This window comes from Moschus berezovskii, chromosome 2, assembly GCF_049115385.1.
Source record: "Moschus berezovskii isolate FMDL1 chromosome 2, NW_MosBer_1.0, whole genome shotgun sequence".
NCBI lineage: Eukaryota > Metazoa > Chordata > Mammalia > Artiodactyla > Moschidae > Moschus > Moschus berezovskii.
Genome location: NC_142461.1, coordinates 56,899,691 through 56,925,573, shown reverse-complemented (window position 1 = coordinate 56,925,573; position 25,883 = coordinate 56,899,691). Strand labels below are relative to the sequence as shown.

Genomic DNA, 25,883 nt, shown 5'->3' with positions numbered 1-25,883 from the left:
GCAGTGACCACCCTGATGACAATCTTGTATAATTGTTACCTCTCCTGTTTCTAGGCACTGACTAGGCTCAATTAGGGTTTCTTTTGAGGTCTCAGTCAGTGATTGGGACTGGAGTAATCTCAATGGCTTCATAACTCACACGTCTGTCTGTTCATCTGGCTGAAGGTTGGGTCCTCACTGCATCATCGGCAGAACGACGCACACCTGACCTTCCATGTGACTTGGGCTTCCTTGTAGCATGGCTGCTGAGTTCCAAGGATGATTGTCCCAGGAGAGGGCCAGGTGAAAGCTGGAGCTCCTTTAACGACCTAGAATCAGAAGTTTAAGTTATGTAACATCACTTCTGCTGGATTTTATTCATTAGAATCACGTCACTAAGTCTAGCCTATACGCAAAAGGAAGGCAATTAACTCCATTCCTTAATGGGAGGAGTGTAAAGGAATTTGTGGGGATGTACTCAAACAAGTATAGCCACTTATTAGCTGGAAGAATTCTCTGTTCTTGGTTTCTGGTTTGTAAAACAAGGACAAAGAGGGTAACTTACTTCCCAGTTTTTTGAGATTAAACAGGAAAAGAACAGTACCTGGTACTCAATATGTTTAAGTTTAGAACATCTCCAGTGTCTTATGTAGATCAGAACGCTGATGGTGCCATCAATGATAGTACAGTTTCAAAGCAAGATACAGTTACCTTTTCAGTCTCTACTGGGAGCATTTGACAAATAGCACTGCCCGTGGTTCTTATGCCTGTGGGGACAGTTACTATATATGGTCTGAATTCTTTGGTTCACCTCATTTTAGTGACAGTTTCCAGATATAGGTCAGTCCATTTAAACCTGGCCCCATTTATGGCAGTTTATTTCCTTACTGGATAAAACAGAAACGTGAGTAACAATTACCATGTCTACATTGCTTTCAACACCTTAGCCAAGTAATCCTCACCTCACCCAGTGAGTAAGTTAGGATGAGCACCCTTCCCTTCTTGGGATGAGGAAACCAGGGCGAGGGTCAAATGGCTTGCTCTTAATTTTAGAGACAAGAACCCAGCTGGAGTGAAGGAGGGCCTGATTCTCTGTCCACTCCAGGATGCCGAAATAATATACAGATGAACACTTTGTCACTGATCATTCTATATTCATATGTATTGTTGTTCAGATATTAAAAAATCTTGTAAATAAAAATACACACACATACACATGTAGTTGAAATTTCTTTTTAAACTATCTTTTATTTTCTATATCAGAGTCTTGGCCAATATTTACTTAGCATAACACGAAACTGAGTTAGCAGATATTAAAAAATCTTGTAAATAAAAGCACACTTTGTTACTCAGTACACTTTTTTCCTTTTCGGACAGATTAATATTTTCCAATATTCTTGGGTATCCCAACTTTTTTTTTATCCAAGGGAGAAGGAACAATGAACACTCCTCCTCGCCAGCCGGTGCCCGCAGGCTGGCTTCTAGTTGTTATTCCCCGCCGGCCCGGTCCCCCTGGCCTGCCTCTCCAGTAATTATATTTGTCGTTTGATGTTAATAAATCCGGGAGTGAAAAATGCAGAAGGGCCGTGCCTTCCGTGGGCTGAGCGGGACGCCTCTTCCTCTCCCTGTTTTCCACTGCTTGCCCCGTGCAGGCGGGTCCCGGGGCCGAGGCTGCACCCGCGCTCACCGGGGGGCGCTGTGCCGCCGGCCCCGAGGCGGCCGGAGGTGAGTCGTCCGGGAGGCGGCGGCTCCCGGTTGTGCCGGCGCGCCGAGGGGCGAATCCCAGGCTGCGAGGTCGCCGCCCCCGCCCCTCGGCCGGCCCCTCCGCCCGCGCGGGGGAGAGGGGAGTGGCCGGGCGCCTCCCGCCGCAGCGCCGCACTCCGCAGCGGCCGCGCACTCTGCAGCCGGGCGCGCACGGGAGCGCCGGGCGCGGCGCTTGGAGGCGGTGAGGGAGCGCGGGCGCGGGGGCCGGCGGTCGCCGGGCAGCAGCCGCTAGCAGCGTCCGCCGAGTCGCCGCGTGGGAGCCCTGCAGCCTCGCGGAGGGCCAGCGTCCCGTAGCGCGCCGGACAGGGAGGACGACGAGGAGGCAGAGTGGCGCTCGGCCAGGTAGCGCGAGCGCTTTCCCTCTTCCCCCTGCCCTGCCCGCTCGGTCCTTTGTGCCCGCGGGGCGCGGGGCAGCGGGGTCTGCGGTCTCCACTTCCCGGGCCGGGCGGCGATGCAGCGAGAGCCGCGCACGCTGGCGGTCGCGCAGGGTGGTCGCCACTCCGCAGTTGCTTCGGGGGCGGTGGGAGGGTAGAGGGCGCTAAACTAAGTTGCTCTCACTTTGCCCCATCCCCCTCGTACCTGTGGGCAAAGTGGAATCCAGGTCTTCCTGGTGTTCACCCACGCCCCCTCCATCCCGCTGGTGGACAGCTGTTTCCTGGCCCCCTGGTTCTATAGAAGGAGGCGGGGTGGCCTCCTCCGGGAAGGAAAGCAGAGAGAGAACAATGGGGCGTCCTGGGCAGTGGGGTTCAGGTGCGGCGTGCCCCGGCGGCTGGGGAGAAAGGGCCCGGGACCCGATGGGGCGTCCTGCGCGTGCAGCTGCGCTCTGCTCCTTTGTTCACCGCACCGGAGGGGGCTGCCCTGGGTCTCGTTTCCTGCCCGGGATGGGATTGATTCACAGTCCTGGAGAGGGAAGGGGAGGGTGCGGGGCAGGAATGGAAGCCAGTTTAGGAGCGGGAGTCCTGGAGGGTTCTTGCTGGGGCGGGGAAGAGGGTTGGGGAGTGGGTGATGAGAGAGAGTGGGGAGTTGATTACAAACACCCAGCATTTTGTCCAAGGGCTTGCTGTGTGGGTTTCTGGAGCTTATTTGTAATGCTTTGTTCAGACTGCGGCTGATCGTTTATTGCTGCAACAAGTTGTGTACTTCCTTGAGTTCTAGGCGTTCTCAGTTTGTTGAAATCAAATCTTAATTAGAATGGAAGAAGACTCCCTCCCACCACCCCACGTTGTAAATCAGAGTATTTGTGTGTATATATGTGCCTGTGGATCCGTGTTTGTAGCTAGTAGGTATTGACTTGAATGGGTAGGGAGCAAATTTTATAGCATTGATTTTGACACAGTTTTCTCCATTGTAATATAACAAATTTCCAGGAATATTTGAGGAGGGAACCATCAGAAAATTAGACATTGCTAAATAAATGAATCAGATTAGATAACACCAGATTGAAAAACCCTTTACAGTCTTTCCCAGAAAACACATCATACACACCACTCTTTGGGTTTTGAGTTGAGAAGTCATGACTTCTGTGCTTTCACTGCCATAATGTGGGTCATCTGGACTAGGAGAGAGAACAGTTAGCATTATGGTGAACAGGAATCTTTTTTTAGGGGGAGGTAGAATTGAATGTAAGGTGTTGGGCATATGTTAAGTGACCCTTTCCTAGATTGGAATCAAGAGGCCCAAGAGGATTGGCTGACCTCCCCCAGGGAGTCAGTGGGGATTGAATGATGAGTGTGTTTTGAATGGAGTATTCCAAGTGAAACCATTTAGGGAGGAGGCTGACATTTCCAGGCATTCATGGTTTGTGCCTGTGGGACCCTGGTGGAAGGATCCCAGAGTTGTACTGAAGGTTAGAATTACTGTGGGGATAGTTTTGGAGACCTTCAGGTATAGTTGTCTGGCTGCAGGCAGGGCTGGGAAATGACGCAGAGCTGCTGCTCTGAGACGTCTGAGGGCTCAGGGGTAAACTACCCCGTGGCTGTTCATTTGAAGACAACCAAGTTTGAAAGTCTCTTAACCTTAGAAGGGGGATGAGAAACTTACTCCAGGGGAGAAAAATGTTTCCTGCCCACTCAGTGGTAATGGAAAAGAACTGTACCAGCTAGGATGTGGTCAGATTTTTAGGCCAGGCTGAAAAGCAGTGGGATTTGTCCTCAGGAGCCATTATGATGTGCAGCTGAAGCGGGATGCTGTCCAACCGTCAAGCTGTTTGTCGTTATAACTAACACACTGCTTGGCAAAACATGGTGCCATGGGCAGCGAACAGAGGGAGACTGCCTTCCTTACTGTTGTCTTGCCATTTTGGGCTTTTTGTTTATGTTGTGAATTGTTTTGTAAAATAGAGCACAGTTGGATTCCTCCCAAGTACTCTTTGGAATATACGTTAACAAAATGCAAAGTGTAAGACACTCACTGCTACGGAAGACATGGATGGGGGATGCTCTTAAATAGCTGGTCTCTGGCCACAGGCCATTCGGTGGATTCCCCATTGTATGATGAGGCTGGTTACAGGCTGCACCCTCTTCATGGGATGGGATGAATCATCACTTTGTCGATCCTGGAGTTAAAGACAGACTCTCCCTGATTGCTGCACAGTTATGCAAAGAGGAGCTTCTGACATCAGTGGGAGGGAGTGGGGGTGGGTGGGAGTGGTATCTGGCCAAGAAGGGAATCCTCAGAGTGTAGGATCCATGTTTTAATATTTGTTCTCCTTTTGGGCGAGATTCTTCTATTGTCCCCCTCCCTTCTGCTATTTCTCATTTTTTGGTTGTGCTGGGTCTTCATTGCTGAGGGGGCTTTTCTTTTATTGCGGAGAGCAGGGGCTATCCTTTGTTGCAGTGCATGGGCTTGTCATTGTGGTGGCTTCTCTTACGAAGCACAGGCGCCAGGTGCCTGGGCTTCAGTAGTTGAGGCTCTAGGGCTCTGGAGCACAGGCTGAGTAGTCATGTGCATGGGCTTAGTTGCTCTGTGATAAGTGGGATCTACCCTGACAGAGATCTTACTGGTGTCCTCTGTATTGCAAGGTAGATTCTTAACCACTGGACCACCAGGGAAGCCCCCTTCTACTATTGTCAATGGACACTTTGATTTTACGCTATCATTTAGTATTTACTATGTGAAAAGGGTTTTATGTGCATTATTCTATTAATCCTCACAACTTGATAAAGTGAGTATTATCTCCATTTTAACTTTTGAAACTGAGGCCTAGGGAGTTTGGTAACTTGCTTAGTTGTGTAGGTATCTAATAAGTGGTGGAGGTGAGACTTGAGTTCTAATCTCTGATTCCAAGGTCTGCAGTGTATGGTATGATTTTAATACTGGGAATGACAGCAACTTGATTATCTATTTGACTGTGCTTAGTCTCTCAGTGTCCAACTCTTTGTGACCCTTTGGGCTGTGGTCCGTCAGGGTCCTCTGTCCATGGGATTTTTTTAGGCAAGGGTACTGAAATAGGTTGCCATGCCCTCCTCTAGGGGATCTTCTCGACCCAGGGGTCAAACCCGAGTCTCCTGTGTCTCTTGCATTGCAGGTGCATTCCTTAAGTGCTAAACTATCAGGGAAGCCCAAGTATGTATTTGTTTAGCCATTTGCAGATTTCATATCACTTTCATGTATCTTACCATCATGGATTCTTTCAAAAGCCACTGTGAGATAGGTTTGAAAGGCTAGATTAGGGACAGCTCTTCAAACTCTATTGTTAAAAGGTTTGCTGTTTGATGGCCTATGTTAATATTAATAAACTTTAAGTGAATGAAATAAATGAAGAAGTTAGGCTGCACATTTTAAAAAATAAGTGGTTTTTTTTTTTTGTAGGGGTAACATTTAAAGGTAGTGGAATGGAGTAGATCTTATAGTCACTTGATATTTATTAAAATCTATTTTAGCCCGTTTTTTTTCTAGCCTTTATTAGAACACTGCACTTTGCTTCTGTACTGAGACCTAATGCCAGCATGTCTTTTTAGAAGAGGAATAAGGAGGGAAGGAATGTGATTCTAAAGAGGAAGTGGGACATCAAAATTGGAGTCATACACAGCAGCAGGCCATAGATTTTCCCAGCACTTGCTTTTTGTCCTGGCAGTCGCCTTTTACAGAAGACATTCTTCCTTAGGGAAGTGTCAAGGGTCTTTCTTTACAATATCCTCTGAGATCATCACATTTCTGAGCTCTGTGGGAACACACATTCCACAGGATTTCTGTGCTCATCCTGTCCCCACAGAGGAAGGGAAGGGAAGCTTAGGCATCGACGTGAGAGGGGAATGGAAGTGGCATCCGTCCTTGAGGTGGGGAGTGGAGTATCGTGCTGGACTGGAGGCACCTGACCTTGACCTCAGAGACCTCCGAGTGCAGGAGTGGAGTGGATTCGAACACTTGGCATCATCTATTTCTTATGGACTTCTCAGAATGCTCCTGGGCAAGTGGAAAATTCAGTATTGGTTTCTATTTGTTCTGTTGTTCCTAAGATAAGACGTTGAAGACTGAAAGTTCTACCTTTACTTATTTCAAGCTAGGACATCATTTGGGGTCTTCAGAGACGGTAGTATAAGTGCAGTAAATTTTGTCTCCTGAGGTCATTACATTCCCGTCCATTGGATATTTAGAGGGGATGTACACACGTAGGCTGCTGAGTGCTAACTGGAAGCACCTTCCATACCAGCCAAGAGGGATGAAGGATGCTCTTATAACCAGTCATAGGTTTCTTTTCAGTTGCCAGTGTCTTCATCAAGTCATATCTTATTAAGCACACAGCTGATGTAGGGCTGTGCATTAAAAAACAGCAAAGGAAATGTGCTGTGTATCAGAGGATGTACAGGGCAGCTCAGTGCACCCAGAGAGTGGATGTTGGTGATGAAGAAAATGACTGTGACAGCTGTGGTGACCAAGGCCATGCCAACACTTGCTGCCGAGACAAAAGTTGAAAACACACAAAAGTGTGAGAGTGGGAGGACCCAAGCACAGCGCCTGAGCCTTGTTTTTTTTCCTCCAACTTCTGATGGTGCCAGAGGTTTGAGTCTCTGAACACCTGTCTCTGAAGGCTGGACTGGTTGGGATGTTAAGGAGCATCTTTCTTGTGAATTTGCTGCCTGAGGAGAGAGGACCGTATCCTTTTTTAGACCCTGAGGATGTATGAAGTACCATCCCATGGGAGAGGGTGTTGAATTCCATGGTTGGTCCTGCTGTCCAGCAAGTCCCTCCTGCTTTCTTCCCTGCCAGCATCCCACCATTCCTCATCTTGTGTTCAGCCTCACGGAGGCTGTTCATAGACTTCAGGCCTATTTGCATTGTGGACAGGAAATGCCAAGTCACCAAAGAATTGTAATATATTTTGTTACATGACATTCATGCTGCTGTCCATTGAGCATCGGGTACTTGTGCTGTGTCAGGCTGCATCCTGTATTCTCCAAAGCCTGATTCATTTATCCCTCATTGTTCTTCTTTAGTAGGAGGAATTTGTAAACGGGGGTTTGAGTGACTGGCCCAGGCTGGTAGAGATCAAACCCAAGACTGTGTGCTTCACCCGCTTCCTCTTGGTGCAGGGCTCTTGGAAGCCTTGAGGAGTGAGTTTTACAGAGTTAGAGAGCGAGCCCACCCTGACAGTGTCTCTCCCTCCTAGATCGCTTCCTTTGTCCCCTGGAGTCAGGGCTCCTGTGTCCTTGACTGGACTAGTGCTGGGAGAGTTGGTTGAAATGCTTCTGAGTTTCTCCTTTTCCCCCTGTGTGCTTGGCTCTCCTGCATTGTTTTCCTCTCTCAACTGAGGGAGACTTGGTGAAACAAACAGAGGAGCCAGCCGTCCCTGGTGATTTTTCTCATCCTCTCCTGATCACCGCCTTCTCTGTGGGAGTTCATTGGCCTTCTGGGAGTTTTCTGGGGCTTTGTTTGATCTCTGGCCTCCAGCCTTTGTGGGTACAGTTATGCTGCTGGGCATCCAGTTGGAGCTCAGGGTCTCATGCATGTGGGTAAACTGTGGGAGTACCATTACAGAGCTGGAACTTTGGGCGTTAAGACTTTGGACAAAGGAAGAAAACAATTGATGTGAAATGCATTCTTGTCCAAGATAGGCAGTTTTTGAAGTTGAAGTCTAGAGGTAAGTGAAAATGGATATTCTTCCTTTGCTTATCAGATAAACCACAACATTGAGCTTTACAAACACCAGGTGCCTGGCTTTCGTAGATAACTTGGAGGGGCCAGGAGGAGACCAGGTCTGTGCTTTCCAGAGACTTCTGATCAATCCTGCGTGGACTCAAGATGCCTTGAAATTACACAGATGGCTTCATTTTGCTATGTTAAAATGAAGATATGATTCAGAATTGTACTTTACAAGTTTTAAAACTTGTTAAAAAAAATTCACATCCTTGAAGAGACTTTAGAAAACTGCATTGAAAGAACAATGGAATGGAGCAGGTTCTGCATTATTGGTTTCATTATTGTGTGTGTGCATATTAGTTGACTGCTCATTTTCACTGGCTTCATGGAAACATTTTCTGCACACTTCTGCCAGAAGAGAAAAAAACAAACCAAAAACCTTGGTTTAAAAATTCCCACTGGCTCAACTGACTTTTGCCAGTGTACACCTTCTCTCTCTTATCCTGGTGCTCATTTCTTATAAATTCTGTATTAGACTCTGAAGCACTGTTTGCAGTGTTCAGATTGCAGTTAAGCCCAGTTCCTAGCTGGTCATTTTTTCCCTTGAAAGTGCTTCAAAAGGATCATCACTCTTTTATTCATTTCATAAAGTCCCTGTCTAAATGCTTTTAGGAAAAGTTTAATTTTTATGAACACAGGGCTTAGGCCAGTTTGCATGGCTTTTTTTTTTTTTTGGCAGCCTTCATGCAGTCTAATTACAGTTGTAATATGCTGACCACAGTTTTGATTTACTCCTGATGTGGTGAGCCATCTAGTAAAAAGTTCTCACTTGCTTGAAATCTTCAGGGTGTTGAGAGGCATTCATAAAAATATATGAACCACCACATTGGGTCAGGTTCAGGAATCTGCTTTCTGCCGTAGCAGAATACTGAGTATTTTGTGACAGTGGAAGAGGGGACTGTGTAGCTTTTATAGATCTTGGGGCAATCTCTTTAGCACCTATAATTGTATAATCTCTTAAAAACCTCTCATCCTTGTACTTAAATTCTTATATTCAGATTCTTGAATTGTTTGTTTGTGTCCTGTGTTGTAAACATTTCACACCTTCTTTAAAGGCAGAATTTGACTCTCTTGGTGTTTTGACTTCAGATATTTAGTTTTGAGAATGGTAGAGTGGTAAAGTTGGAAGGGCCTTCAGGCCACCCCCGTAACCCCTTCTGTGTATCTGAGAACTGCCCAGGCTCAAAAAGTTACCCAGGGATACTTCTGTCACTGGACTCCAAGTCTTCGGACTCCTCGCTCAGTTTTCTTTCCAGGGGAGTATCTTACTGTCTCTCCAGATCCATCAAAATCCAGCCGTAGGGCCCGTTACCTAAGAAGTTGGCCCTGTGTCTGCGCTCACAGCACTCTGACAGTCATCCTGACTTTGGATTTCGGAAGCATCCCCGATTTCTCTGTTTCCTGTGACTTTTGTATCCGTCCACTAAGCTACAGTATCTGGTTGAGTGCTGCCTTTTATTTTCAAATCCTTCAGTCTCTATTCTGGTTCAGGCCTTTAAAAGGCTGGGTTACCAGAATGCAGCAGTTCCATGAAAAGTTAGGAGATGTGAGTGTAAAAAAGAGTTCCTTGGCCAAGTCAGTATTGGTTAAACAATATTTTGTTTCTCTAAATAAATGTAAAACAGTTTCCTTTTTGCAGAGAGCCTTATCGTGGGCTTTTGTTTGTGGCTGTGCACTGTGGATCTCCGGGAGGAAGGTGGGGTGTGCACATGTCCCAGCTTATGTGACCAGTGTCCCCTTTGTGGCAGGATCGCTTTGTAGGTAGCACTGCTGGAGTTACTGCATTGTGCTGTTTCTAGATCTGTCACTGTCTGGCTTTCCATGGGACCATGTGTTACTTGGTTCTCGCTCAGATATTTCTTTTGCTTCCCTACCTTGTTGTTCTCCTGGATCTTTCCTTTTTCCTGGAAGCCCCTCTCCACCTGTCACACCTGCTCATCTGTCACAATCCAGTTTTCCTGAGCTGGTAGCATTTACTGTTTCACAGCATACAACAGAGAAAACATTTGAAATGGTCAAAGTATCGGAAGTAACATTGCACACCCACCATAGTTAAATTACTGGAATTCACACCAAATGCCATGTTCTGTCTTTGTGTCAGTTGACGTGTCAAATGCATGTTGCATTCTACTCTCCCTCCACACAGGTTAATTTGCACATATGTTCTCCAAGCGTGTGGCTTGTTTATTTATTTTTTTATTTTGTGTTATTGGGATTACATTCATAATAAAAGTTTAGGGAGAATTGATATCTTTAGGGTCTCATGGCTTCCCTAATGTACCTCTGTATTGATTAGGTCTTTATGTCCTTCAGTGAATGGACATAGAAGACCTAAGTAACTTTCGTAATTTAATGTGTAAAACTTTTTCACAACTTCTGTTCAATTGGTACCAAGGTGCTTTATGGTTTTTGTGGTCATCATGAGTGGAATCGTTTAACACATTTCTGATTGGTGGGATCGATTTTGTATTTGTTTATTGTTGGGTTCTTGACCAAGTTCACATTACAACTAGTGTTTGCTACGGGAGCCTGGAGTCGGGTGGCTTTTCTAATAAAAGTGTGAAATAACTAACAGCCTGTCATGGAAATGTCACAACTCACTTCAGTTTAAAAATTCTGTATGACACTTTCCAGAAGTAAGGGGAAAGGGTGATTGTTGGTTGTTTAATGCATTTGTGTATTCAGGCATCAAGTGTTTGGGTGCCTAGTATGCACGGTACTAGGTGCTGAGTAACAGTGAGCAGAGCAGGCGTGTTTCTGTCCTCATGGAATGTGAGGGGAGAGACACTGTGGAAGTGAACACAGATATTTATGACATGTTTGTGAATTGTGATATTTGCTATGAAGGGAAAGGACAGGGCACTGAGAATAAGAAAGATGGGGAGGGGAGAATTTGGCTTGGGGGTGGAGGGAGGGCCTGTCTTAGCAAGCAGGCATTCATGCAGCTGCCTGATGTGCCTCTCCAGGAAGAGAAGGATGGTGGAGTTTTCCAGGCAGTAAAGGTGGACCTAGAAGCCCTGAGGTGCAGTCCTGCTTTAATGATAGGTTGATGGAAATGTTAGTAATCAATGATTTAAAAAGTTTGACTTCTTAGTAAGTCATCATCATGGTAAGTCATCAGGAAGATCCTCTGGAGGAAGGCATGGCAACCCACTCCAGTATTGGAGTTCTCTTGCCTGGAGAATTCCATGGATGGAGGAGCCTGGGAGGCTTCATGGGGTCGCGAGGAGTCAGACATCACCGAGCGACTAACACACCCTCATCATCATCAGTTCAGTTCAGTTCAGTCGCTCAGTCGTGTCCGACTCTTTGCGACCCCATGAATCACAGCACGCCAGGCCTCCCTGTCCATCACCAACTCCCGGAGTTCACTCAAACTCATGTCCATCGAGTCGGGGATGCCATCCAGCCATCTCATTCTCTGTCGTCCCCGTCTCCTCCCACCACCAATTCTTCCTAGCATCAGACTCTTTTCCAGTGAGTCAACTCGTCGCATGAGGTGGCCAAAGTATTGGAGTTTCAGCTTTAGCATCAGTCCTTCCAATGAACACCCAGGATTGATCTCCTTTAGAATGGACTGGTTGGATCTCCTTGCAGTCCTAAGGGACTCTCAAGAGTCTTCTCCAGCACCACAGTTCAAAAGCATCAATTCTTTAGTGATCAGCTTTCTTCACAGTCCAACTCTCACATCCATACATGACCACAGGAAAAACCATAGCCTTGACTAGACGGACCTTTGTTGGCAAAGTAATGTCTCTGCTTTTTAATATGCTATCTAGGTTGGTCATAACTTTTCTTCCAACGAGTAATAGTGGTATGTAATAGTGTTTAAGTTATGGTGACATAAAAATGTTTATTTTTGGTCAGTGTGTTCCCCTTCCTTCTCAAATGAAGCTGCCCAGGTAAAGAGAATGCTGCCTGAGTGATGGGGCTTGAATGGGGCTACTGCCCACTCCCAAGCCCCTGCTCTACCCCTTGAGCGCTGCCGCTGCCCTGGTTCCTGCTGGCTGCTGGGCACACCAGTGTCCTGAGCTCTGCCCTGTTGGACTGAGTTTCGCTCTGCGGTCTGGAGAAGCCCTCTCTCTCCTCCTGGGAGGGCTCTTGAGCAGGGCCATCTTTGGCTGTTCAAGGTCTAGAGTCTCTCTCTTCTATTTCCCTCTGGCTCCTTCTCTAGACACACTGAGGGCTCTGTTGTGACAGGGTGGGGTGGGGGTGGGGGACTCTGATCTGAGTCGTGCACACTTGATTCCACCTCAGACTGCACACTTCAGTCGCAGCTCTTTGGTCTTTGAGGCATTACATCTGGGCCAAGTGTGTCAAGATTTGGTTCTCCCTTACGTAGTGATGACCCTCACTCAGTGAGAGGCAGTGCGGTTCAATTGTTATAGACTTTGCTTTGGGAAAAGTACTGGGTTTGAAACCTTACTCTTCTGCTTAGCAGCCTCTGTCCACATCCTGGGGCACATAGCTTAATCTGTCTCTGCCTCCATTTTCTCATCTGCAACATTTGGGTAATAGTAGGGCCTTCTTCCTTGGGTTGTATTAAGAATTCAGTAAAAAAAAAAAGAATTCAGTGAGTCAAAATGTTACAGAATAGTGTCAGGCACAGAGCAAGTGCTTGGTATAAACGTTGGTTGCCACTCCTTAGTCTTTCCTGAAAATGGATTTCTGGGGTTCTTCCTCCCTTTCCCCCACTAGATATTCAGATTTGTTTGACTTTCTAGTCAAGGCTATGGTTTTTCCCGTGGTCATGTATGGATGTGAGAGTTGGACTGTGAAGAAAACTGATCGCCGAAGAATTGATGCTTTTGAACTGTGGTGTTGGAGAAGACTCTTGAGAGTCCCTTGGACTACAAGGAGATCCAACCAATCCATTCTAAAGGAGATCAGTCCTGGGTGTTCACTGGAAGGACTGATGGTAAAGCTGAAACTCCAATACTTTGGCCACCTCATGCGACGAGTTGACTCACTGGAAAAGACGCTAATGCTGGGAGGGATTGGGGGCGGGAGGAGAAGGGGACGACAGAGAATGAGATGGCTGGATGGCATCACGGACTCGATGGACATGAATTTGAGTGAACTCCGGGAGTTGGTGATGGACAGGGAGGCCTGGTGTGCTGTGATTCATGGGGTTGCAAAGAGTCAGACACGACTGAGCGACTGAACTGAACTGAACTGATGGGTCTCTAGATACTCCTGAAAAATATGTAGGAAGAAAGATGACAAAGAAACCAGTGTTCACAGTGATCATGTTAATTTAATAGATTGGGATGGCTTCCTTTACAACCTTATTTATTTTCCATGTTTTCTGTAATCTGATTATGTTACCTCTGAACTAATAATAATACACAAAAATCTTATGAGAAAGATCAGGCTGCTGTTGCCCAGTGATCCCTCAAGTAGGGCGGAAGAGGGTGGGATGCCTGGGGTCTGCCTGTTTTGATTGCAGTTCACAGGTGGAGGAGTTTCCCATGTATGCTTATAGTTGTAGGAACTCACCGTATTTAATAAAAGTCTTCAGCAGAAGTATCTCTAAAAGTTAGAAGACGGGGATGTGGGACCTTGTGAGGCTCTTCTGTCTTTGAGTGTTTCTTTTTCTGTCATCATTTTCCCTTTTTGTCTCTTGCTGCACTCCCTGAGCGGGCCTCTGGCCATCTGTTACTCTCTTTGGTCTCCTCGTACTCCCCTCCCTTTGAGAACTGCTCTTTTCAATTACCCCATCTTTCTCCTTTACTTGCTTGTCACACGGAAATGATGCACACATTTCTACAATTCAAAGTAAAGACTAAATTTTGTTATTTTTAATCTTAAAAATAAATGTAACTTTCACCCTCAAAGATCTAAATTAAGTTGCCTTTTATGTATTCATATCTAGAATTAATTAACTTCCTAGCTCACTAAAGGCTGGGGGAGTGGTCTGTGTGTTGTGTGCTGTCACTTCAGTTGTGTCTGACTCTTTGTTGATCCCATGGACTATAGCCTGCCAGGCTCCTCTGTCCATGGGATTCTCCAGGTAATAATACTAGAGTGGGTTGCTGGGGGTGGTCTTTGATTTCCTAAATCAAAGCACTGAGAATCTTGGGGGACTTGGAAAATTGAGGGACTGTTGAATTTTTTCTCTTTCCTTATTTTGCTTAGGGTCATCTGCATGGCCACCATCTTGTTATGTCTCAGAATTTTTAAAGTTTTCCAAGCTAAAAGAACAAAATTCTGGAAAATTATTGTTGTTCACTAGCTAAGTCATGCCTGACTCTTTGTGATCCCATGGACTGCAGCATGCCAGGCTTCCTTGTCCTTCACTATCTCTCGGAGTTTGCTTGAACTCGTCCGTTGAGTTGGTGATGCCATCCAACCATCTCATCCTCTGTCGCCCCCTTCTCCTCCTGCCTTCAGTCTTTCCCAGCATCAGGGTCTTTTCCAGTGGGTCTGCTCTTTGTGTCAGGTGGCCAAACTACTGGAGCTTCAGTTTCAGCATCAGTCCTTCCAATGAATATTCAGGGTTGATTTCCTTTAGGATTGACTGGTTTGATATCCTTGCTGTTCAAGGAACTCTCAAGAGTCTTCTCCAGCATCACAATTCAAAAGCATCAGTTCTTCGGTGCTCAGCTTTCTTTATGGTCCAACTCTCACATCTGTACATGACTACTGGAAAAACCATAGCTTTGACTATATGGACTTTTGTTGGCAAAGTGATGTCTCTGCTTTTTAACACTGTCTAGGTTTGTCACAGCTTTCTTTCCAAGGAGCAGGTGTCTTTTAATTTTGTGACAATAGTCCATCTACAGTGATTTTGGAGCCTAAGAAAATAAAATTTTCTGGAAAATTGCCAAAATACATCTTTAGAAAGAAAACTTGGCCAAATTTGACACATTTCCTCAAAAGCCTGTTGATTTTAATTACTTTTTGAAAAAGTTCAGTGAGCTTTCCAGTTTTCCTTTCATATGTCCCTTCTCAAATAAATGTGAGTGGAGAAATGGGCTTTTCTGCTAAGTTTGTTTTATCTACAGGAATTTACTTTTAAGCAGTGGCATATTGTAAATATCTCAAAATGATACTGATACGAATTTCAAAGGAAATGTGACAGCAGTGTTGCCTCGTATCAGCAGAGTAGCTATTTACTTGAGAAATATTGCTAATTTCAGTGATGTTTCACAGTCAAATATAAAATCTAGTTGAGGGGATTTAAATAAAGGGATGCCTTCCTATACTTTACTGCACAGTTTGTAATGTTCTTCATCTCCAACCACAATGTCTGATTTGAACATAATGTAAATATTTATATGTGTTCTTTCTCTGGTATAAGGAAGTTTAATTTACTTACGGTGAAATCTGGATTGATAGATTGGGTGTAAGGAATCCTCCTGCCAATGCAGGAGACCTGGGTTCCGTCCCTGGTTTGGGAAGATTTCCTTAGCTAAGGGAATGGCTGCCTATTCCAGTATTCTTGCCTGGAGAATTCCATGAACAGAGGATCCTGGTGGGCTACAGTCCATGGGGTCACAGAGAGTTAGACATGGCTGAGCCACTAACACATATAACTGGGATTTATTATTTACTTTTCAAAGGGATTCATCAGAGGAATTCTTTAAAAAGGAACCAACATATATGCTACTACTGAGTAAGGTCTGAAAGGTCTGTATTATCACTGACCCACTAGGCATGCACGAGATCTGATAGCTTGTCTGTTTCACTTCATATATACCAATATGTCGAGGAAGAGAATTTTGTTGGATTTAGCTGATGCACGCCAAGGGGATGGCATGAGTCGTTTGAGAAATAGTGGTGAAACTGTCAGCCCAACCTTAATATATGCCATTTGTTAATTTTAAAAAGAAACAGAAAAATGTAGGTAAAATGCAACAGGAAACTGTTTCATATCTCATGGACTTTGGGATGAAAGGGTTGACAGCTTCTCCCCTTGGATGGGAAAGTGCCCCTTCCTTACCTGTTAGTCAGCAACCCTGTCAGACACTTGATACCAAGGGGCTTCACCTTCTGTGATTCCACTTCAGTACTGCACTTGCCCTCCTGGCAGCAGCGCCCATATGTTGATCTTCTCTTCCTAGAACAGTTAATAACCATGGCAGATGTTGGGAGCCCAGTTCCGCAGTCATGCAGCTGTTAATGTGTCCAGTTGGATTTCTTGAAAGAATTAATTTTTAGGATCTCACGCTGAGGGCTACAAGTATAATAGAATTTAGAGGGAAACATAATTTCGTGGGAGTTTGCGTTGGATGTTGCAACAGATGTGACATGAAGGTAGCATGGCAGCTGAAGGGAGTTCTGTAGTAAAATTCCTATTTATCCTGAAACCAGGCAACTCAGAAGGTCCAAGATCACTAACAAACACTCGCTTTTGGATATTTTGTACTAAAAAAAAATCATCTTAAGAACATTACAGAAAGTCTAGAAAATGAAACTAAAAGAAGACTCTTCTTGAGCCAGCTAACTCTAAAATATCAACTATGACCATTTCTGAATATTCTTTTTCAAGCTTTCTATGTGTTTGTTTTGGAATGATTGTAATCATAGAGTTCATGTATTTTTGTTTATAACTACAGGTTTTGAAATAAATTTTAGAGTTGTGTATTCTGTTGAGTACAATCATATCCTGAAGCACCTCTTTTTTATTGGGCATTTGGGTTGCTTCTACCACTTTGCTGCTGTAAAATAATAATACTATGATGAACATTTTTGTACATTGAGCCTTTTCTGTATTTTGGGTGATTTGCTGATAGTAGCTGTTGAGAATGTGCTGATTGGGTCAATGATTGTGGTGAGTGTTCTGATGTACCCTTCTTTAATCAGTGGGGGGAGGTAGTGACTGGGTTGGAGAGGCCCGGGGAAGTGGGGGTCTGGGATGACTCCTGAGTTTCTAGCCTGTGTGACGTTGGGAATGGTTATCACAGACAGGCTGAAAGTGGTGGGTTTCATTTGGGATGTGGGGCCTCCAGGCAGAGAGTGGGGTTTAACAGATCCACGAAATGCAGACACTAGGGCTCAGGGACAGGCCAGGGACTGAGGTCTGGATGGAGGGACCATCAGCATCTAGGTGGGATCGAAGCTGTGGGTGTTGTGAGGGTCACTTAGAGTGAGGAGGGAGGAAGGGAGAAGGTGGGTGATAGAAGTCTGGGAGACATTATTTTGTGACAAGTGGACAAAGGAGAAGAAGCTGCTGAGGAGAAGAAGGAGTGGTGGGGGTGGGAAGTGGACAGCCAGGAAGAAGTGGCCAGAGGGAAGCCAGGGCTGGAGAGAGGTTTTAGGAAGAAGTGTGGTGGGCAGCAAACAGGTGGTGACATTGTACTTGAAGATGTTTCAGTGACATGTGCTGAGTGAGCTCTGGATGCCTAGGAAGGGTGGCAAAGGTCAAGGTCAAAGGTCGGGTGCATCAGAAAGCTTGCATGTGGAGGAAGAGAGAAGTAGGCAGTCTTACAAGGGGTTATAGAATGTCCTATTAATCTGCATGCGCTGCTGTGACAAAATGCTATGACTGGGTGTTGTACCAGCAGAAATACTTTTTCTCACAATTCTGCCGGTTGGAAGTCCAAGATCAAGGAGTCAGCAGGTTTGGTTTCTTTGAGGCCTCTCTTCTTGACTTACAGATGGCCACCTTCCCACTGGACCTTGTACAAGGATCCCTCAGTCTCTGCTGGCTGTGTTCCTGTTACCTTATGAGGACACCAGTCATGTTGGGTTAGGGGCCACCCTAACGGCTTCATTTTAACGTAGTCTGTTTAAAGGCCCTGTCTGCAAGTGTTGTTGTTGTTGAGTCCCTCAGTCGTGTCTGACTTGTTTTGCAACCCCGTGAACTCCAGCCCGCCAGGCTCCTCTGTCCGTGGAATTTTCAAGGCAAGAATACTGGAGTGGGTTCCCATTTCCTTCTCCAGGGATCTTCTCGACCCAGGGATAAAACGTGGTAAAGAGAGGTAAAGAATCCACATGCAGTGCAGAAGATGCAGGTTCGATCCCTGGATGGGGAAAGATCGCCTGTCCCATACTCTGAGGTGCTGGGCGTTAGGGCTTCAGCATATGAATTTGGCCTTGGGGTGAAGGCACAGTTGAGCTCCTAACAGGAGGATTCTAGACCTGATGACACCCTTGTTCTTTCTCCTTCCTCCTTGTTCCCCATCCTGCACACCGTTGACCCTCTGCTGCTCCTTGTCACCCTCACACAGAGCCGCATGAGTGTGGCTGTGGTGACCCTTGCTCTGGTCTCATCCTCACCTCCCCCTGGTCCCTCGGTGTCTAGATTTTCTATGATTTAGGCCTTGGCTGGCTTTATTCTCCTCCTGGAATCAAGTTCATTTATTTGTCTTCAACTCCTCCTCGGCTCTAACTCAATCTCATATAGCAAAGCATTCATTCTCTCAGGTATAAAAGTTCTGTCAGGTTAACCCTGTAGTAAATTTTATTTGGTGATCAGACTAAATCATTCTGCAATCTTGTCCTCATGGCTGCTCATTTCACAGTTAAAAAAAACCCAAAACATAGTGGGAACATTGATTTAGTCAGGGTTCAGTCAAAATTTTCATGAGTTCCCCTCATATTTTACAAATTAATGCTTTCCCCCCCCGCTAAAGTTTCGATTTAGATTCCTCCCCCCCGCCCCCCAAGAGCCCATGTCAGTTAAAATAAGACGTGAGTGGGTGACTATCCCAGTACTGCCTGGGGGCAGAACTATTTGGGTAGATATGGTATTACTGCCTTTTTTCTCCATATGTGGGTTGTTTTTTTTTAAATTAAAAGTATATAGAAATTTAGGTTGTCCTACTAGATGCAGAGGAGGGAGGCTTCCCATGCATGGTATTGGTGAAGGAGTTGGGGTTGAACTGTGAGTGTATGTTATTTAAAATGGTTGGTCACTTTGAGGTGTCTGTATATGTGTTTACACAGTGTTTCTCTCAGTATGTTGAAATATATCAGCATGATTTCTACATAAAAGTTCATATTTTTATTGAAAAGGCTATCAGATTTCTCAAAGGAGATAAATTATGGATAGATTTACTGTTTGGCTACCTAAAATAGAAGCACCCAGATTTTTCTGGGCAAGCTTGAGAGGAACATTTATCTCTGTCGACAGTTTTAAAAGAAGTATATAATTTTAAAGTATGAAACTCAACTTTAGTTTTTAATAGTAACTTCTGTGTTTTTTCTATCTTTGAGAGGCAGGTTATTGGAATGACATGTGACCTTGTACTCTTGACTCTATGTCTGGTTGTGGGTTTGAAGTGTTATTTTTGTGCTTTCTTAAATGACTTAAGCACTTCTGACTGTACATTTGGGACAGAATAAATATGGTAGTTGGATATGGTTTTGAAAAGCCAACTAGATTTTTAGCCTGGTAATACGATAGTAGTGTTCATTCTTATAACTGTCTAGGCTCATAGCTTTAAAAATCTCTTTAAGCTCCTAGTGACCTCCAGATTGGCTGCATTAGTTGGCGCTCTTTTCCTTTGTAAAATATATCAGCTGATGGCCGTAACACAGAAAATGCCCAAAGTTGGACGGCCATCCTATAGTGTGCTAAGTTTCTCTTCCTACCAGTCTATGCTTATCTGGACTCAGCTGTGTTTATTTCAAACCTATTTATACCAGCTTTACTTACTATTATAGTTTAATATAATGATTTTAAAATGTATGCAAAAATAATTGTTTCTGTGAAAATTCATTTGATTATTTTATAAACCACCTAATAAGAATAAGTTTCTAAAAGTGATTACAGCTGATTTAGGAGTAGCTGAAGTAACTAAAGGATTTGCTGTTGTTTAGTTGCTCATTCATGTCTGATTCTCTGTGACCCTGGGGACTGAACCCACCAGGCTCCTCTATCCATAAGATTTCCCAGGCAAGAATACTGGAGTGGATTGCCATTTCCTTCTCCAGGGGATTTTCTAGACCCAGGGATTGAACCCATGTCTCCTGTCTGGCAGGCAGAGTCTTTACTACTGAGCCACCAGGGAATCCCAAAGGATTTGGGAGATCATAAAATAAAAGTGTTCCCATTAAAATTGTCAGTTATTTAGCATAAGTAGATTAATTTGTGATTATGTAAAACCTGAGAATCTTAGTGACTCAAATAATCACACTCACAGTGGGTGGGCCATTATAGGTGAGGTGGGAGGTCTGCCCATGTTGCCCGGATCCTCGGTCCAGGGTGCAGTGTGATGGAGCTGTGCCCTCTGAATTACTGCTTATCCCTGTGGCAGACGAAGGGCAAATATGAAACTTTCTTAGCTATACACCTGAATTCAGCAACCCCGTAGAGAAGAGTAATGAGCATTTGTCAGGAACACTGCAGTCCACCCCACATTGCACCCCAGGTGTCTTTATAGCCTCACCTTTCTTTGAAGAAATTAGACCTGGAAAGTGATGCCATGGAGAATGTTTTACAAGAGACCCCTGGGGACTACAGTCAATGGACATAGACTTAGAAGGCCTCAACACTACAGAAAAAGTTTGGAAAATAAATATATATCTTTATAGGGCTTATTTAAAATAATAGGTTTAGTGGGACTTCCCTGATGGTCCACTGGTTAAGACTCTGCTTTCACTGCAGGCGACCCGGGTTTGGTCCCTTGTGGGGGAACTAAGATCCCACATGCCGCTGCTAAGACCTGGTGCAACTAAACACATATATTAAAAAATAATATTAATAGGCTTTGGTATATATCCTTTACTTATGACTTCCAACCTTAACTCACCTTTTAAAAAAACCAACCAGCCAAACTTAAGCATTAGGATGAAAAAGGACGTGAGTCTTAAATCCTCCTCTCTCTGTATGCCCTCCCATCAAGTTAGTTTCCCACCTCTTACGATAGATTTGTCTGTTATTTCTCTTGCACTTATCTTCTTGTTTCATTTCCATTAGTTCTACCCTAGTTCTTATTCCTGACTTCTAGATTCATGCCCCAACTGAATTTCCTGCTGCTAGCTTGTATAGTGCATTTATGCAAGTAGAAAAAGGTGTCCTTTAGGGCAATCACAGCCCCTCAGGAGCTTGACTTGATGTCAGTCCCAACATTACCCCTTGGCTGGCCCATTTTTATGCAGTGCATGAACTGAAAACTGCACAGAGCAATCCCACTTCCTGCTTCTACTCACTCCCCGATTATTTCCTGATCAAATCTCAAATTTTTGTTGTCTCCATGTCTGCTCAAAAATTTTTTGATGACTTCCCATCATCTATAATGGCTGTCGTCAACTTCCTTTTCCATCCGACTATCACCAATGACTCAGTCACACTTGTTGCCTCTGGATGCACTGATACCAGTAATGACTGCAAGAGGCAGGCTGTGTGATGCTTCCCTGTCCTCTCCCACCCATTCCCACCGCCTCAGCCCACACTCTCAGCCTTGCCCCAGCTCACCTTTCCTTCCAGCTTCATGGCCCAGCAAGACATGAAATCAGCTGTCTTCTGCTGCCCGTTCTGTCTAAACATCATCTTCTGAATAGGTTTTGTACCTCTTGTTTTAAGTTCTTCTCTTTTTAATCACATCCTGAGTGCTCAGTTGCTTCAGTTGTGTCCGATTCTTTGAGACCCTGTGAACTGTAGTCCACTAGGCTCCTCTGTCCATGGGGATTCTCCAGGCAGGAATCCTGGAGTGGGTTGCCATGCCCTCCTCCAGGGGATCATCCTGACCCAAGGATTGAACCTGCATCTCTTAGGACGTCTGCTGCATTGGCAGGTGGGTTCTTTACCACTAGCCACCTGGGGAAGCCCCTAATCACATCCTAGTAATCATATCCTGCTCATCCTCAAAAAGAAAGCCATCCTTCTGAGATTCTCCTAGACCATGAAAACAGTTCACCTTTGAACATAGATGGTAGTCTATATATTCTTTTTATAGTGCATTATCAGCCCTATGTGAGCACTTTTTTTTTTTTACTTTTTATGTGGACCATATTTAAAGTCTTTGTTGAATTTGTTACAATTTTGCTTCTGTTTTATGTTTTTTGGCTTACTTGCCTCGCAAGCTATGTGGGTTCTTAGCTCTGGCCACCCAGGGCTTGAGCCTGCCTGGCATTGGAAGGCAAAGTCTTAACCACTGGGCCGCCAGGGAAATCCCTGAGCGCTTGTTTTAGTAGTTACATTGCTCCTAAGAATTTTTTTTTTCACCCAGCTAGTTTGCTAATGACTGGGAAGCAGTTGAAGGGTCTCTCATTCCTTCTTCTTCCAGTGCCTTTGCATGCTAGGGGCACAGGTCAGAACAGGAGGCTGTGATTGGAAGAGAGTCCAGCCTGGTTAATCATATAATTCAGTTCTGGATGGAAGCTGAGGCTGTGTCTTCCTAGCCACAGGATATTGACCTAGTTTCCCCCTCTTATCTGTTTGCAAAATATTTGTTGTACTTCGTGTGTTTTCCTGTCACAACGAATGTTTGTCTCTCCCTTTCATATGACTGAATGCTAAAGTGCTAGTTAAATTGGTGGAAAAAACAATGGAGAAGAAAAGTTGGTAAGCAGTTTTAATTTCTAAACTCGGATGTCATAATTATGTCATTTAAAGAGAACTCTGTAGTTTTTAGATCTACCTGCCTACCTACTTACCTAGTGAGAGACATGATTAAGGATAAATCATGTAAATTTAAAGGTGTTGAGGCCTTTTGAGTTGATGCTTTACAATATTAAAATGTGGTAGTTTGAAAATCTTTTTTTAGTAAACTACTTGTAGCAGGAAATGAACTTTTCTTAATCGGCCATATACAGTGTAGTTCACTATTAAATATTTATATCTTATCAGAACTTCCCTTGGGAAAATTTACTGTATAGTTCTATACCTGGTTAGACTGATTAGCAGTCGATTTTTCTATAGCTTTACAGGTTGAGACCGTGCTGTCTTCAGGGAAAAAATAAGTGTGCTTGTCTTAAAGGGCATTTTTATGTATGTATACTTTTGTAAATATATGAAATAATTGCTGCTTCCTACAGAATTTTGGGAAATGAACAGAACTGTTATTACAATTGAGTTACCATTTATCAATTTAAATTTAGTAAACATAAATTTTGTTAGACATTTTAATTTGTGACTTAAAAAGAGTTATTTAGCTATGGTATGCCTTGTAAATTGTTCTGCTATATTGTATGTCTTTTTCTTTCTTCCTAAATACTTTGTAATGTGTTTAGAGATACAGAAAAGTTGGTGCATTTGGTTTTAAATTCAGTAATGCTTCCAAAATGAGCAAATCTAGAAAAAAGTAATCCCAGAAAATACTTCCAAATTCTAATCTGATTGCTAATTTTAATCAATTTAGGTGAAGTAACCCCAGTGCAATTTAGCTATTTTCTTTAAAAATTCTTTTTCAGTGACAAAGTCATTTTGCCTTCTCAATTTATGTATCAGTGTCATTTTGGTAACATGTTAGCTGTTTTTGTTTGATCAGTTCTCAACTAATAAACATTCATGAAGCCCTAACGTAAATGTATAAACATCTCTGTCTTTGATTACATAGTGTGGATATGTAACTATCCACGAAAGTGGTTTAGTGTATAACTGCTTGGGGAAGCTTCTGAATTTTTATTATTCCAAAAATACTTTTTCTTAACCACAAGCACAGAGACATTACTGAAGATGTACTGTTGAGTGATGCATATTTTTCTTTTACTATGGTTTCTTTTTCTTTAATTCTTATTAGAGTATATAGTTGGTTTGATATAGATTTCTTAATTTGTAATTTTAGGTCACTTTTTGCTTTCATAACTGGATATATTTGTTAAAACAGCCAGTGCCATTTTGCAGCTAAGTGTATAGTTGTGAACAGAGAACACAGTCACATATGTCCCGATGCCTTTCCTGTTGGTGATCCTGTGATTTTGTGCATTTCCTTCTGTGCTGTGTGTGGTTATTCCCTTAATATATTTTTTTTTTCTTTTTTTTGGCTGGTGAGGTCAGAACAAAGAGAGCTGCGTTCCTTTATGTCTGAGTAAGTGTCATTGGGAACGTTTTCTGTGGCCTGGCATTTTTGGTTTTTCACATTCTTTGTAATCAGACCTGTGATTGCTTACCCTGAAATGAAGGAAGTCAGTCTTTCCCAGTTGAACTATTCTTGCTGAGTCAGTAATGATGGAAGCCGGGACAAGACCTTAGGAGACGATGTGTTCGACCCCTTTGTGGGGAGACTGAGGCTCAACATTGGCAGTGTGCTGGGTCTCCCTGCACTGCTGCAGAGCTGTCTACAACATGGAACTCGGGGGATTCTTTCTGAGCCACTGTGGTGTTCATTCCAACCTCTGGTCTGTTGCAGAATGCAACAGCTGATGTTTCCCAGAGAGATACTTTGCTTCCTTACTGCAGTTCAGTTCAGTTCAGTCGCTCAGTCGTGTCTGACTCTTTGCAACCGCATGAATCGCAGCACGCCAGGCCTCCCTGTCCATCACCAACTCCCGGAGTTCACTCAAACTCATGTCCATCGAGTCAGTCATGCCATCCAGCCATCTCATCCTCTGTTGTCCCCTTCTCCTCCTGCCCCCAATCCCTCCCAGCATCAGTCTTTTCCAGTGAGTCAACTCTTCGCATGAGGTGGCCAAAGTATTGGAGTTTCAGCTTTAGCATCAGTCCTTCCAATGAACACCCAGGACTGAGAGTGCACTAAATTCAGTACCTTTCCCTCCATTGTCACTGAAAAGAGCCTGGATGATGCAAGGAGCCTTTTTTAAGGAAAGTAGTTTTGCTTTGGTGTACCCCAGGCTATTTCATGTGAGTGTCTTTGTTCAGCCAAGTGTCTTCAAAAATTGATATAGAGGGATCCCCAAACTGCTGGGTACAAGGAACCCTACATGTGTGGCTCCCAGGTGCGAATCACTGTACTTTGAACTATAAGGGAACAGCTTGAGTGCTTGGATGGTCTGATCAAGTATACAGAGCACAGAGAGAAGGACTCCAAACCTTGTAAGCAAGGGGAGGGGCTAAAGACAGGAGAACTTGGGGGCGGGTATTAGCGTGTGGGATGAGACTGAGACCCTCTGTTAACAAGCCAGTTCATTTGGAAGGAAAGTTGGATTTCCCCTGGTGGCTGCGTTCTGTTTAATAACCACTGGTTGTATTTGGGGTCTGTGCACCAGCCAGGAACTAATAAGAGCTGTCAGGTGTGCCAGTTACACGTGAGCCCTTTTACGTTCACCTGGGGGTTCCAGGGCATCAGGTTTGCCAATCTAAACACATTGGCCTTCTTGGAAATTTTTTTAATCTGCCATGAGGGAATGGATTGAGAGGCCTATTGGTTATAATTTGCAGGTCCCAGTGCAGCTGAGTTTGTGTTTCTGACTATAACAGTGGTTTATAGTTTTTGGCTCCTTTGTCCCGCAGGAACTCATAGGCCTTTTCAGACATTAGCTCATGAGTTCTCATAACATCCAGTGTGAGTGGGACAGCATGACCATAGGTTCCCCCTAAAGCCAGGACGGCTTGTCTTCCATTCCCGATGGGTACCGTGCTGGGTAAGGGGGTGGAGAAGAGGCGTGGGGGTGGTTTTCAGACCCAGTCTTGGGGGTGGGTGGCCTTCTTTGAAGGCACCCTGCCCTTTGGCAATTGCTCTTGCCATGACTCTGCAGAACTTCCTCCGGGAAGTGATGGTGGAGACAGTGCTGTTGGCTGCGTGCCTTCTTGGGGTACTGACCTCCATGGGATGTCCACTGCACATGAGGCAATGCTCGAGGTTACATACATGGACACACCGGCCAGGAGACCTCAGGGCCAAGCAGGGCAGCTCTTCAGGTTAGAAGAAACAGGCACTAGGGAGGGAGAGAACTGGCATCTGTTGACAGCCTCTTGGGAGTCAGACTTTGCTTTCTCAAAAGAGAAAGTAGACTGAATGTTGTCATCCCTGAATTTTTAGATCAGAAACTCGAATTCCGGAGATGAATTTCCTTGGATGCAAGCTGGGTCAGTGATTCAAAGCCTGTGATGTTCCATGTTGGGTGGATCAAAAGAGAATTCTCAGTCATGGTAAACTCTTGCTACTAAACTTGTGAAAAGTTACTCTTTCCCCAGTCAAGCTTCTCTTTAA

At 44.5% G+C, this 25,883-nt stretch overlaps 1 protein-coding gene across 4 annotated transcripts in view; it reads left to right on the top strand.

Annotated features, from left to right (window-relative positions):
- The first annotated feature begins 1,839 nt into the window (after nucleotides 1–1,839).
- Nucleotides 1,840–25,883, top strand: part of MYO1B (myosin IB) — a 196,940-nt gene continuing 172,896 nt past the window's right edge. The window contains exon 1 of one of the 4 annotated variants that reach the window (XM_088828728.1): nucleotides 1,840–2,085. The gene's annotated coding sequence lies outside the window, so the exon portion shown is untranslated. Of the gene's footprint in view, nucleotides 2,086–22,251; nucleotides 22,337–25,883 lie in introns of those variants that run through there. The other 3 variants (XM_088828734.1, XM_088828741.1, XM_088828730.1) reach the window with 3 other exon arrangements.